Genomic DNA, 15,557 nt, shown 5'->3' on the forward strand with positions numbered 1-15,557 from the left:
AGGCTCTCCCCGCTGAGCAGAGAGCCGGATATGGGGCTCGATCCCAGGACCATGAGACCATGACCTGACCTGAACCGAAGGCAGAGGCTTAACCCACTGAGCCACCCAGGAGCCCGGGGAATTGTATTTATGATTAGAAAAAATACTGAAGTCTTTCTAATATACAGTGTGTTATATTTCCTCAGGAGCAGGAGAGTGATCAATTATGCTTTTCAAAATTTTTAAGCAGAAAAGTGCATTTTGGTCAGAGATTTTGAGATGGATCGCATCTGAATGGCAGACATATTTTGTTTGGTCAACACCACTGTTTTGAAGTTGTATTTTTATTAGTTTGAAATGTTTGGAAACAGGAACATCTATAAAACTCTGTAGGTCCAGCATCTTCTAAAAAAATCAGAGTGTCTGGCAGCCCTGGGTGTGGACTGCCCTCAAGGCTGAGGTAGCACGCGCTGAGCACACGCTCCTGTGCTCATCTCCACCCGTCCTTATGTACGTTCCAGATTATTCCACATGGGCAGTTAGTTGGAGGATCCTTTCACCCCCTATCACCGTTGTGGAGTATGGGCTTCATCAGAACCATCATTTATTTGTGTGAAAAAAAATAGAGGCTTGTTGTGGTGGGGGAGGGACCCAAGGGTACTACTTTTCCTCCCCATGTCCTCAGCTGAAATTGCTGTGGGTATAAATTCAAGCTGCTATCACAGTTTGCCTCAATTTAGATTTACACTTCTGTGTTGATAGTGTGGATGTTTTATACACCTAGATGCAGCCCCTAATAGGTGTGAATTCTAAGCAGATAACTATTCATAGCCACGATTAGCATTTCTAAAAGGTGTCAGAATCACTCCTTTCATTGTGATAAAGCAACTTTAAAAAACACAGTTAAACAGAACAAGTACGTTTTTAAAAGATGTAAGCAATTAATATCCCTTAAAATGAGTTAGAGACCTATGTTTGAGTTAGTACTTCAAGTCTCTGATTTCTCTCTGGTCAAGTTGTCAATTATGTTTAATTTCTTTGAAATAATAGCAGCAACTGTTACGTCTTGAATACCAAGGAGTTGGCTCAGCATATAATCACAATCTTACTTAATCCTTATAATAAACCAATTAGGTACATCTTTACTGCCCCAATTTTACAGATGCAGAATTTGAGAGCAAAAGAGGTTTAAATAACAAGTTACTTGCCTATGGTTATAGAACCTGTTATGTGTGTGTAAGTGTACACACATACATGTATGTTTATGCCACATATTTATATAAACGTGCACATATAGAATATACACATATCATCCATATTGAACCACAGTTCCTTCGGCCTCTCATGATTTTAAGCTATTCTGAACCTCCATTCATGGTAAGAAATAATGGTTATTTCAGGCCTCACTACTTAAAACATTGTATTTCCATAGTATCCTTGTGCAAAACAGTACTAACCCTTACTAAATTCAGTACATGTGATCATTATTTTCTCTTCTTTCATTAGTCTCCAAACACACACACACACAAACAAAAAAAATCAATGTATACTCTCCCAAGTGAACCATAACCTGAAGTTTAGGAAACACTGACTTAGAAGCTAGGTATCAGGGAAGCCATTCCTGATAGAGCCAGTGAGATGAGACACTTGTTAAAATGGGGCCACGGTACAAAATCATCATTTCCTAATAATGGTTCATGGAGCCATACATTTTTCTTTGGATTCATATTTTACCTTACAATGGAAAGATCTTTGCTTTACTTTACAATAAAAATAATTATTTAAAATTCTGTATTAAAACTGCAGCTGTTCTTTTGTATGCCAGTTATACCTAAAGTAACTAAACAATAATAATCAAATGGGGGCGGGGTGAGTGGAGCTACAGACGGAACAAGAAGGTCAGAGTACTGGTATTTGTTGACGTTGAATCATGAGTATATGGGAATTCATTACCCTATTTTGTTTACTTTGTATGTGATTAGAATTTTTCAAAAAGTTATTTTTACAAAGTAGGCCACCATAGTCTCTGCTGTGTTTTCAGCTGAGGCTCCTGGTTGTCCGAGAGCAGGACACACAAAGGTTGAAGTGTGGACTTTCTTCTGTAAAGATGTGAACAGTTAGTAGCTAGGCTGACAGAAGCTGGTTTTGGGGGGTCTTCTGATACCAAACGGCTCTCAAGTTCGTTTTCTTATGTCGACACAGTTCATATTTGTGGGTGGATAATTCTTGGTTATGGGGGACTGTTTTGTATATTATAGACAGTTTAGTGACTCCTCTCCTTGGCCCCTACCCTCTCGATACCAATAGTGTATCCATAAACTTTCCGTCCCCAGTTACGAAAACCAAAAACCTCCTCAGACCTCAGCAAATGTCCATTGAAGGGCATAATCACTCCAGTTGAGGGCCACTGTCCTAGATCCTTAACATATCACCTGGTATTTATGCCTAGCTAACTTTAGGTCAGATTGCTAAAGCTTCCAAGAACTACATTCTACTCATGTTTTAGGGTAAACCAATTACAGATTAGGCAACGTAACAACTAGGGATTAGTTTAGAAATGCAGACTTAGGCAGGGTCATTTATCTGAAATTGGACATGTTAATTAACCTTTATCTATCTTAGTAACGTCATCTGTAAAATGGGGATGGTCACAGTACAAGTGTTGACTTTTTTTTTTCTTTTAAAGATTTTATTTATTCACTTGACAGAGAAAGAGAGAGAGAGAGAGAGAGATCACAAGCAGGCAGAGAGCCAGGCAGAGAGAGAGGAGGAAGCAGGCTCCCCGTTGAGCAGAGAACCCAACTCAGGGCTTGATCCCAGGACCCTGAGATCATGTCCTGAGCCAAAGGCAGAAGCTTAACCCACTGGGCCACTCAGATGCCTCGTAGTATTGACATTTATAAAGCTCTTAAAACCCTGCCTGGTACACATTAAGTAGTGAGGATTTGCCATTCCTATCTCCCTAGAACCCATTGTGCCAACAGGATGGTTTGCGATTCTTGTAGATCAAGGGATTCTCCAAAGTGCCATGCTAGTATCATATCTAATTGCTAGTCTTCATAAGTGTTTGGGTGCTTTGAGAATGTGTATGTAGAATGCATACTCAAATTGCTGCCTGAGTAGTTTGTGATGTAAAAGAAGGAAGTGTGATGTGGTGCAGTTGGTTTTTAGAGCTCCAAATGGAGAGACACCTTAAATGGAGTGACCGCTCAAGATCAACCCATAGTTTCTGTATTAATTTAACTATGAAAGTGATAGTACAAGCATAGGGAGATGGTGAGCACTTCATCCCTGGAAAGGCTTCAGTGTATCTTTGATGGTTTGAAGACACTGATTCGGAGCCCAGGCTGGGATAGTACACAACAAGACCTCTCCATCCCAGAGTCCCTCTTTTCTCTTTTAGCTACTGAATAGTGGTGAATCTCTTCTCTTTCCCCATCACCATATACCTTCAATCTTGCTCATGTGATTTTGACTGAGGCAGAATCAATACTGTGCAAGTAAACTCCAAGAAGAGTGTCTCCTCTAGAAAAACACACCTTTTCCTTCTTATATTTTCAGTTCTTCCCCTCAGTTTATAAATATGCTCAAGAATTTTCCAACTTAAAAATAGCTTTCATTGACTCTCCATCGACCCTCTGCCCATCTCCAACCACTATTCCTTCTCTCTCATTCTAAATTATTGAAAGAGTAGCTGATTCTTGCTGTGACCACTTCCTTGCCCTCTAGTTTACAGTTCTGCCCTCCACAGTGTGGCTGAAGCTTCCACCAGGACTGCGCTGAGCCTGACAGGGTAACATTGCCAAAGGCATGTTGAAGGTCTTGGTTCACAGTCTCTCTCTCTCTCGTTCTTTCTTGTTCTCCTTCTTTCTCTCCCTATTTGTGTATATTTTAAAATTAGCTTTAGTGAGGTCAAATTTACATGCCATAAAATTCACTCATGGTATGTGTACAATTCAGGGAATTTTAGTAGGTTTACAGAGTTGTGCGACCATTGCCATGATCCAACTTTAGAGTACTTCCATCACCGTGGAAAGAACCCTTTCTCCATTTACAGTCACCGTGGATTCACACTCCTAGCCCCAGGCAATCAGTGTTTGAGTTGTTCTCCATCACTCCCTTGCAAATCCATGCACTCTGCATGCACTCTGCTTTTATAATGCCGTCTATCTATGGGCTGCCCTGTGCCTCTTAAAGGTCCTTTGCTCTCCTCGAGGAGTTCTTCTTTCTCTGCTCACATCGTAAAGGTTGGGCTTCTCCGTCTCTCAGCCCAGTGCTTTCTGGACGTTCCCTGTATCATTTTATTCGCTACGATGAATCACTTACTATGCTGGGTTTTGCTGGTGTTATGATGTCCTCCCATACCTCCCTTCTTCCATGTCTCCTAGGTAAGCGCTTTTTAATTTAAGAATTACCTCGGATGCCACCTGTTCTAGTATGTCCTGTGAAGTGCAGCTTTGTTGTCTCTCATTTTCCCCTTATATTCTTTCTGTAGAATCCTCTTCTGCCCCTGCATGAAAAACCCAAGTAGCCCTATACACTGTACTTTTTTTTTTTTTAAAGATTTTATTTATTTGACAGAGATCACAAGTAGACAGAGAGAGAGGAAGGGAAGTAGGTTCCCTGCTGAGCAGAGAGCGCGACACGGGGCTTGATCTCAGAACCCTGAGATCATGACCATAGCTGAAGGCAGAGGCTTTAACCCACTGAGCCACCCAGGCACCCCTACACTGTGCTTTTGATGATGCTTAGATATCAGATGTAATTTTGATCAAAAAATTAAAGTGCCCAGTCCTGTGTAATAGTAAAACTTAGAACTTAATTTGGAGACAAAACATCTCCCTCCAGCGCTCAGCTACTGGAGAGGGGAAGTCAGCAGTTAGAGAAAGAATTCTTTGGCTTCCCTTCTTACCTGGCATGTCCTTATCCCCTCCCCTTAATTTGCTGATTCCAGTTTGGCTTAGTGTTTTACAAGGGAAGAGAAGAAAAAGGCCAGCCCCTGGTACTTGATGGATTTCCTTAGAGTGATTTAAGATCATGGCACTTGACACTCGCCAGTAATGTAGAACTGCTGTTTTCTTTCATTGGTTCTTTCATGGGTTCTTTAGAGATCCCCAAACTTTGGATATGTCCCTCCTTCAGGTCTCTGTGGTGATACATGCCCACCCGACCTTGTCATTTCCTACTTCCTCAGCTGCCGGAAGTCCAGAGGTACGCTAGCTTCCCTCTGGCAGATCTCCTCCTCCTGCCTTTCCCCATGTACTCCCCAGTGTATCTGACCCCCAGGAAATGGCCCCCAGGAAATGCCAGCTGCTCTGCTCCTGTCCTTTTTTCTTTTTTTTTTTTTATTTTTTATTTTTTTTCCCAATTTATTTATTTTCAGAAAAACAGTATTCATTATTTTTTCACCACACCCAGTGCTCCATGCAAGCCGTGCCCTCTATAATACCCACCACCTGGTACCCCAACCTCCCACCCCCCAGCCACTTCAAACCCCTCAGACTGTTTTTCAGAGTCCATAGTCTCTCATGGTTCACCTCCCCTTCCAATTTACCCAAATTCCCTACTCCTCTCTAACGCCCCTTGTCCTCCATGCTATTTGTTATGCTCCACAAATAAGTGAAACCATATGATAATTGACTCTCTCTGCTTAACTCATTTCACTCAGCATAATCTCTTCCAGTCCCTTCCATGTTGCTACAAAAGTTGGGTATTCATCCTTTCTGATGGAGGCATAATACTCCATAGTGTATATGGACCACATCTTCCTTATCCATTCATCCGTTGAAGGGCATCTTGGTTCTTTCCATAGTTTGGCGACTGTGGCCATTGCTGCTATAAACATTGGGGTACAGATGGCCCTTCTTTTTACGACATCTGTATCTTTGGGGTAAATACCCAGGAGTGCAATTGCAGGGTCGTAGGGAAGCTCTATTTTTAATTTCTTGAGGAATCTCCACACTGTTCTCCAAAGAGGCTGCACCAACTTGCATTCCCACCAACAGTGTAAGAGGGTACCCCTTTCTCCACATCCTCTCCAACACATGTTGTTTCCTGTTTTGTTAATTTTGGCCATTCTAACTGGTGTAAGGTGATATCTCAATGTGGTTTTAATTTGAATCTCCCTGAGGGCTAATGATGATGAGCATTTTTTCCATGTGTCTGATAGCCATTTGTATGTCTTGATTGGAGAAGTGTCTGTTCATATCTTCTGCCCATTTTTTGATGTGTTTGTCTGTTTCGTGTGGGTTGAGTTTGAGGAGTTCATTATAGATCCTGGATATCAACCTTTTGTCTGTACTGTCATTTGCAAATATCTTCTCCCATTCCATGGGTTGCCTCTTTGTTTTTTTGACTGTTTCCTTTGCTGTGCAGAAGCTTTTGATTTTGATGAAGTCCCAGAAGTTTATTTTCGCTTTTGTTTCCTTTGCCTTTGGAGACGTATCTTGAAAGAAGTTGCTGTGGCTGATATCAAAGAGATTACTGCCTATGTTCTCCTCTAAGATTCTGATGGATTCCTGTCTCACGTTGAGGTCTTTTATCCATTTTGAGTTGATCTTTGTGTACGGTGTAAGAGAATGGTCGAGTTTCATTCTTCTACATATAGCTGTCCAGTTTTCCCAGCACCATTTATTGAAGAGACTGTCTTTTTTCCACTGTATATTTTTTCCTGTTTTGTCAAAGATTAATTGACCATAGAGTTGAGGGTCCATATCAGGGCTCTCTACTCTGTTCCACTGGTCTATGTGTCTGTTTTTATGCCAGTACCATGCTGTCTTGGTGATCACAGCTTTGTAATAAAGCTTGAAATCAGGTAAGGTGATGCCGCCAGCTTTATTTTTGTTTTTCAACATTTCCTTAGCGAGTCGGGGTCTCTTCTGATTCCATACAAATTTTAGGATTATTTGCTCCAGCTCTTTGAAGAATGCCGGTGGAATTTTGATCGGAATGGCATTAAAAGTATAGATTGCTCTAGGCAGTATAGACATTTTAACAATGTTTATTCTTCCGATCCAAGAGCATGGAATGGTCTTCCATCTTTTTGTGTCTTCTTCAATTTCTTTCATGAGTGTTCTATAGTTCCTCAAGTACAGATCCTTTACCTCTTTAGTTAGGTTTATTCCAAGGTATCTTATGGTTCTTGGTGCTATAGTAAATGGAATCGATTCTCTAATTTCCCTTTCTGCATTTTCATTGTTAGTGTATAAGGAAGCCACTGATTTCTGCACATTGACTTTGTATCCTGCCACGTTGCTGAATTGCTGTATGAGTTCTAGTAGTTTGGGGGTGGAGTCTTTTGGGTTTTCCATATAAAGAATCATGTCATCTGCGAAGAGAGAGAGTTTGACTTCTTCACTTTCACCACTCTTGTTCAACATAGTATTAGAAGTCCTAGCAACAGCAATCAGACAACAGAGAGAAATAAAAGGTATCCAAATTGGTAATGAAGAAGTCAAACTCTCTCTGCTCCTGTCCTCTTTTAAGATCCATTTCCTTCCCACATTGCATCTTCTGTTCCGCTTCAGCCTGCTCTTACTCTCCAGTGTGGTCCTAGACCCCGGCATTCCCGAGTGCAGCTCTCTCTGGAGTCCTTAAAGCAGAGCTGCAAAGAAGTACCCTTCTTCCTGCCCCCAAGGGGGTGAGACTTACCAGAATTCTCTTCAAAGAAACATTTTTCAAAGCCTTTACTTAGTCTCCTGAAACCTCTCATGGGAACAGGGGTCTCAGAGTCAGACAAATGGTTTTGCAGTATCTCCTTTGAACCGTTGTTCCCCATTCTGTTCTGGAACCTCCCTTTCACGTGGGATGTGATCCCTACTGTGTCTGGGTGACCGAAGGAACTTCATGTTAACATCCTGGTGCAGACTTCTTTTCTCCACTCCAGAATCTTTTTATGGACCAGCATGCTTCTTGAGAGCAAAGATGATATTTTACTTTAAAATATCTTCTCTGTGTCTGTCCCTGACATGCTGTAGGCACTCAGTGAATGTTCTCATTCATCCAAAATTATGAGGGAAGAAATAGAATGGCCTTGCTGGGAATGCTGAAAGGTTCTTTCTAGTACTTTTCAACCCCCTTTTTCCTTTTTCTACTTGACTCTGGCAGTAAAATTATTTATACGTTTTTGACTATGCTAGAAATGAAGTAATATTGTTTCTTTTAAAATTGTTTATTAATGTTTTATATTTATATATTTTGTATTAGGCAATCTATATATGTGTACTGAAGAAAATTTAAAATATATAATAATATATAATAATGTAAAAATATTTTATTCCTCTAGTCCCTGTTCCCAACTGCACAGTTCCTCCCCAGAAACAGCTGCTCTCTTCAGTTCTCACATACCTTTTCAAGCCATTCTCCATGCTGACAAACGTATTATAGATATATGATTTTTGTCCCCATACAAAAAGTATCCTACTTCGCACACACTGTTTTATATCTAATGATTGTGACTTAGTGTGTCTTGGAGATATCTTGATTTAATCCTAAATAGCGTTGCTAAACTTTTCTTAATTCATCCCTACAACAGGGATGGTGTTTTATCACAGTGTATAAGCTTGAAATCAAGCAGAAGAATTATTTATGTAAATAGCCCTGTCCTTTCCCTTGACAGAAGAAATTTAATTTCTTAAAAATTTAATGAAATTTAATGTGCTACAACTTAATGAACTGACTTCAATTGCCTATTCTATTAATACAGAGTTTTAAAAATATATACAATATCAGCTCATACTTTATGGTTCCCTAATGGTCCTATTGCCTAAGCATTCTGTTTCACACCTATTATGTGAAAAAAGATGTATAGAAAATACACAGCACCTGTCATCCTTTTTTAAGGAGGTAAATATTTTGACCGATCTGTGTGTCTCTTTATCTGAAGAACGGGGGTGATAATAGAATTTTTATGGATTATTCTGAGGATGAAATGGGTTAATGTATGGACTGTACTTGAGAAATAATACTCAATAAAAGGCAGCGGTTATTATATTCTATTCATTTTCCTTTCTGAAAGTTTGAAAATTGTTTTTGTAGAAAAACATTTCCATCATATTGTTATTAAGGTATTTTAAATTTCTAAAAAAACATATGATGGCAAGGAATGTTGTTATGCAGACTTAGGAAAGGTATGTTGTTTCTCATCACCATGTCATGAGGTCTACAATAATTTCCCATTTAATAAGAAGGAAGAAGACTCATGCAGCATTTATAATTATGAAAATTTGTCTTTGTCCATTTTGTTCCTGTTAAATTTGGAAAATGTCAAGGATAAAAATATGTCATTGAATTTGCTTATTGTTTAGTTTTCCCGTTATCACTAAATGTGGTGAGACCCCAAAGTCTAAGTCCCTTAATTAGGGCATGGATCTTTTCTTTCTTTTCTCCTTTCTCTTTTCCTTTCCTTTCCCTTCCTTTTTTTAAGGATTTTGTTTATTTATTCCAGAAAGACTGAGAGAGCGAGAGAGAGCACCAGCGTGGGGCAGAGAGAGGGAGAAGCAGACTCCCCACTGAGCAGGAAACCTGATGAGGGTCTCGATCCCTGGACCTGAGCCAAAGACAGATGCTTAACCAATTGAAACATCCAGGCACCCCTTCTTCTTCTTCCTCTTCTTTGTTAATTTAGAGAGAGAGAGCATGTGTGTGAGCAGGGGTGGGGGGCAGAGCAGAAGGAAGGAGAAAATGCCAAGCAGATGCTACACTGAGCATCCAGCCTGACATGGGGCTTAACCCCACCACCCCAAGATCATGACCTTAGCCAAAACCAAGAGCAGATGCTCAACAGACTGAGCCACCCAGGTGCCCTGGCAAGGTTCCTTTCAACAGAGGTATTAAAAAAAAAAAAATCCCCAAAGAGCAACTTAGGTCTGATTGTATTAGAAAAACATGAGATAATCTCTTTTTCAGGGTGAAGATTGCATTAGAAAATTGTGCTTTCTTTCTTTCTTTCTTTCTTTTTTTTTTTTTTTTTTTTTGTTGTTGTTGAAATTCAGACTTGTTCCAAAACAAAAGTATTGTCCTGAACATAGAGTAAGGGTCAGCGTTACATGTCAAGTAGTCACCCATTCACTGGTGGAGAGATACTTGTGAAATAGCATGCCCTGGAAATGGCTATGCTCATTTGAGGTTAACATAAAGCAAGAATATTGAAGTTAAGCCCTCTTTGGAGTATATTTAAGAAGGATTGACATTTTTGTCTAATCTTTTGAAGGAGGAAATGGGTTGGCATGATTTGGTGGCTGTGTCTTTTCCCTTAAGCGCATGTTTGGCTGAAGGCAGTGGAACCAATTGAAAAAGGATATGTAATTTTTCCTGACATATCATCAGTGCAGATCTCTTTGAATTGAGGACAGGGAGATCTCTTTGAGTTGCCAGAGAAGATGTCTTTGAGTTGAGGACAAAGTAAAGAGGCTCTGAAATCAAACAAGGCAGCTCAGAGTGTTCCGGCAGCGTTTTTACAGCGCTGACTCATCGACTCGATGTATGTGCAACGTGACTCTGGTTCTTTTTCTGCCTGTGTACACTGATTGCTGAAAGACCAAAAGGAAAAATTAACTGGATGTCACAGATGCCATGCCTCACTGTACCAAAAGCAACTTCATACTTTCAACTTCTTTGTCAAGCCTTCAACAGTAGCCTTCTCCAAATATTTTTTAACAGATTTTTTTCTCTGTGTATAATTTATATTTAATTCTATTTTGATAGTCTCTATTCATCTCTGCATGAACAAAGAAACAAATTAATCTCTAAATAGTATACATTCACATGCATATTTGAACATCTGCATATATTTATATCATATCTATGTGAAAGAAATTATTTTTCACTGTAGTAAAGCAATTGTGTACAAAAGTTGTATCTGTCTGTTTGTATTCAGGTAGGGAGGTAGGTGAATCCATAGGTTTGGCTAAGTCTTGGAGGGGGTCTTAACCTACAGCAGGTTATAAATTGCTGGCTTGTTTGTTTTTATTTTTGTTTTAGCAGATCTTAGTTTAGTTGGAGAAGGAAGCCATAGTCAAAATAACTGTAATGGAAGGTGTTGAAAATGTTGAGAATGAAGAAAAGAAAATCAGGTGCTGTAGGGGTCCTTGGGAGCACGAGATGACCTTCGGCTGGCATTTACTGTGCTTGCTGATAGTACCACTGTAAACACAGAACTGGGAAGATACCACCAGTCTTGAGCATGTTATTAGTTCCCCTCTCCTTCCTGCTGAACATTTGTGAACTGTATGGAGAATGTGTGTGTTGTCAGGAATCTTGGACTTAGGAGTCCAATGCTCATGTAAATTTCATTCCCTACCCATTCAGTTCCAGCAGGAAGGAGGTCTAGTATGCAGACTATGTCACCTACATTTCACATGATGATTGTGAATGAAAACAAGGGAGGTAGATGATGCCTGATATCTGATCCGGCAGGAAGTGAGATCACATCAAACCCTAAAACTTATTTATTAGTTGACTGCGATGGTATTATGGTTGTATTCCATGACAGTGAGTTAATAGAAGTTCTAGAACACTCATAATACAAAACCCAGCAAACTTTTATCTATCCATTAATAATTGAGTGTTCTACTGTAGTATAGGTCTCTAATCTGTTGTTTTGGGGGAGGGTCTTGGTGGGGGTTGGGAAACACACATATTCAAAGAATGGAATTTCTTTCTCACATGTCAGAATGAGAGTTGTCTTTCTGTGGATCTGAGAGATGTGTTAAACAGTCCTTCTAGACAAAACTTCTGTAGGGTTTGTCTCATTGAAAAAGAGAGCTCTCATTAAGTGTCTATTACTCTGATATAAACAAAGCCAGATCATTCTCACGCCTAAATTTTCCACCACCTAAAGACGCTTAACTCTGAGCATTTGCCAAGACTACATTCAAAGTTGTCCATATACTTTTAATATTATAAGTATATATCAATATTTCATGATACACAATCTTGGGGGCAATTTTTGTAAAGTATGTGACAGAAGCCACAAATGGCCTCTTCTTTTAGAGCAACCAGGAACAACTATTTAGAGCATTTTTGGTTTTGAGTCCAAGGTCTAGCCTTTTTTTTTTTTTTTTTTTTTTAAGCTCAGCTGACATTAAGAATAGATAGTACAGTTGTCAATATGTACTAAATTTGGGGGCTATTTAAAGATTGCCATGAGAATCGCGTTATGAATATATTAAGCAGTAGCCCTCAGATGCAAATGTCTATTAGCAGAGAAAATTCTAAAGCCTATTTTTTCTTTGATTTAAAACATTCCTATGACTAGTAGAATATTTTAATGTGGCAAGATGACATTTTGATTTGTATTTGTCTTGCTTCAGTAGCTTCCTTTGTATTTATTTTAGCTTGGTGATTTCAGAAGTGGGACAAGTTTTATATGTCCCTTCTCTCCGTGACAATACTTAGCAATGCTGAGAAGTCAGGTTGTGATTGTATTAATTACTTTCATTATTTAAAAAGTCAGTGCCCTACTTCAGCACTGATTAAAAATGAGCAACATAATTTTTAGAAATAATGTTCCTAAATGAGGTTTTATTTTATGTTCAAACTTTATTCATTGTGTTTCTGTGTGTGTGTGTTTGGGTATGTGTGTGTGCATATATAAGAAGACTGGAATATATATTTTTCTTCTTTTAAACCAAGGGGTTTGCCTAATATTGTCTAGCCTCTGATTTCTATGAATTTGAAGGTAAGAATGAAACTGGTGTATTGCAAAATGTTTTCTTTTCATCCTTTTATGTCTGATACAAATTATAATATGTCTGATTTGAATGTTCATTGATTGTGGCAATTACTAGTTAACACTGCAGTGACTTTTCAAAGGGTTTTATCTTGATACTAGTATTCTTAGCCAGGCATATGGGATGTACAACTAGACATTATACATCTGCAGTCTCATTTCATACCACACTCAACCTGGGCCCCTGCATTTCATCTCAGTAACTTTCTTTCTGTTCTAGCAACAAGCCAGGAACACTTAAGCCCCAAGGCCTTTGCATATTCTATTCCTTATTTCCACAGCAGACTGCCAAAATATTTAACCAGCAATAGGGCATGGCCACTGACCAGTCAGAAGGGACACGGACTAGAGCAGGTTCTGGAAGCCCCTTGCTTAGCCAGGGATTAACCTTTTATGTGATCAATGCAGGGTGTTGGAGTGGGGTGCTAGGGCAGTTCTTGGGAGATGAGGTGGTAGTTGATGGGAGAGGGTCCAGACAGTGATGAGTCACTAGCCTCTTTACCATCTAAAGGCCATACCAAGTATTTGTGTATACCTGGGAAATTTCTTCTTTCCTTTACCCTTTAACATATACACACCTCTGATTATATATAATCTCTTCTTTTCTTCCATTACACTTTATTTCCTTAGAGGAGCTTCCCCGCTCTTCCTGATGAGGGCCATTCTCATTGAGCCTTTCCTAGAAACTTATATCCCTACATTTTACATTTCACAGTGGCTAGTTTATAAATACTTTGTACTGAATTTTATCATGTTTCCCTGCTTGTGGGCAGGAATTCCTGAAGACAGGAATCATCGGTGACCCGACAACCCCATCCCCCCTCAACCTTCCCTGAGTCTTGAAATTCCAGCCCCTACTAGGTGCTCAATAAGTTATTTATTGAATGCATGGGTTTTCCAAAAGATTTTAGAATTTCTTTGGACACATATATACTTTTTTTTTTTTCTTAAAGATTTTATTTGTATATTTGACAGACAGAGATCACAAGTAGACAGAGAGGCAGGCAGAGAGAGAGAGAGGGAAGCAGGCTCCCTGCTGAGCAGAGAGCCCGATGTGGGACTAGATCCCAGGACCCTGAAATCACAACCTGAGCCGAAGGCAGCGGCTTAACCCACTGAGCCACCCAGGCGCCCCACATATATACTTTTAAAATTTAAGTGATATGCATGTTACTTTGGGGATGCATTGTTGGGAAGATAACATTTTTAAAGAAGATTTGTGTACTTATTATTTTAGAAAGAGAGAGAGGGCAAGTGGGGAGAGGAGCAGAGGGAAAGGGACATAACGACTCCCTGCTGAGTGTGGAGCCTGGTGCCAGGCTCTATCAATCCTATGACCCATGTGATCATGACCTGAATTGAAATCACCAGTCAGACACATTCAGCCGACTGAGACACCAAGGCACCCTGGAAGATAACATATTTTTAAGAGATTTTATTTATTTATTTATTTATTTGAGAGAAAGAGAGAGAGAGAGAGAGCGGGCATGAATGGCAGGGGTTAAGACAGGGAGAAAATCAGACTCCTGGCTGAGCAAGGAGCCTGATCGGGGCTCAATCCTAGGACCCCGGGATCACGACTGAGCTGAAGGTAGACGCCTAACTGACTGAGCCTCCCAGGTGCCCCTCAAAAACATTTTTTTAAGTTACCATCTTTTTAATGCCTTTATACACATTTTTCTGAAGTGATTTTCAAATGATGGCTAGTTCCCAAGCTGTGACTTATCTTCTTGTTCTAACAGAAACGCTTTCACTCACATGAAGTCCAGTACAAAGATTTAATCTCCTGAGTTGAATTATTCATTGTTCTTAAAGCTCAGCAAGAAACATTAAAACTTGAAACTTGAAAGCCCACTACTGTATATACAGGATGTTTGGAACATTGGAACTACTCGTGATGGATGAGCTGTGTCCTACCTTCAGAGAGTATCAGTCTAGTAATTTTCTCCTTATCCTATTTGTAAGTGTTGATAACATTTTCTTTCTTCACTGCAGTATCAGAACAAAGACCATAAATTTTGTTTTCTTTTTTCTTCTTTTAAGAACTTACTTATTTATTTATTTGTTTGTCAGAGAGAGAGAGAGAGAGAGAGAGAGAGACAGAAAGAGAGGGAACACAAGCAGGGGAAACGGGAGAGGGAGAAGCAGACTTGCCACTGAGCAGGAAGCCTGACTTGGGGCTCAGTCCTAGGACCCCGAGATCATGACTTGAGCCGAAGGCAGATGCTTAACTGACCGAGCCGCCTAGGCACCCCTACATTTTGTTTTCTATATGACATAGAACAGAGCTTCTAATAGTTACGTGAATATGCTTTTTTTTTTTAAAAATAGGTAATACATTTATGTATTTATTTATTATTTTTAAAGTAAGCTCTATGCCCATCATGGGGCATGAATTCATGACCATGAGATCAAGAGTCGAATGCTCTACCAACTGACCCAGTCAGGTACCCTTGGATGCTTTTTAATAATGATTATGATGATAGTACTACATGGTGCTTTGTTAAAGTTTGTCTTTTCTTTTTCTTGACAATTCGAACTACTTGTTCTTTTTATGCTTGTTATTACCCCGTCCTTTCCAAGTTCAATTTCATGTATAACCTGGATAGCTTTAAGTCCTCAGAGGAAGAGATACCAGTCCAGTCACTGTTACACTCCTCAAGCCTTTCCTCTGTTCAAGACTTATCCATTGTCTTTAGTCTTTAAAAGATCTTGCAATCACTCTCCATTTTTTTATGAATCTGACGCATCACATATATCATTGCATTTCATGTTTCCGTGCCTTTTATGACTGCCATTGTATTTGAAAGTTTTTTTTTTCTTGTTTTATTTCTTGCCTTTCTACTTT

The sequence above is a fragment of the Neovison vison genome, chromosome 6, assembly GCF_020171115.1.
Source record: "Neovison vison isolate M4711 chromosome 6, ASM_NN_V1, whole genome shotgun sequence".
Classification (NCBI taxonomy): Eukaryota; Metazoa; Chordata; class Mammalia; order Carnivora; family Mustelidae; genus Neogale; species Neogale vison.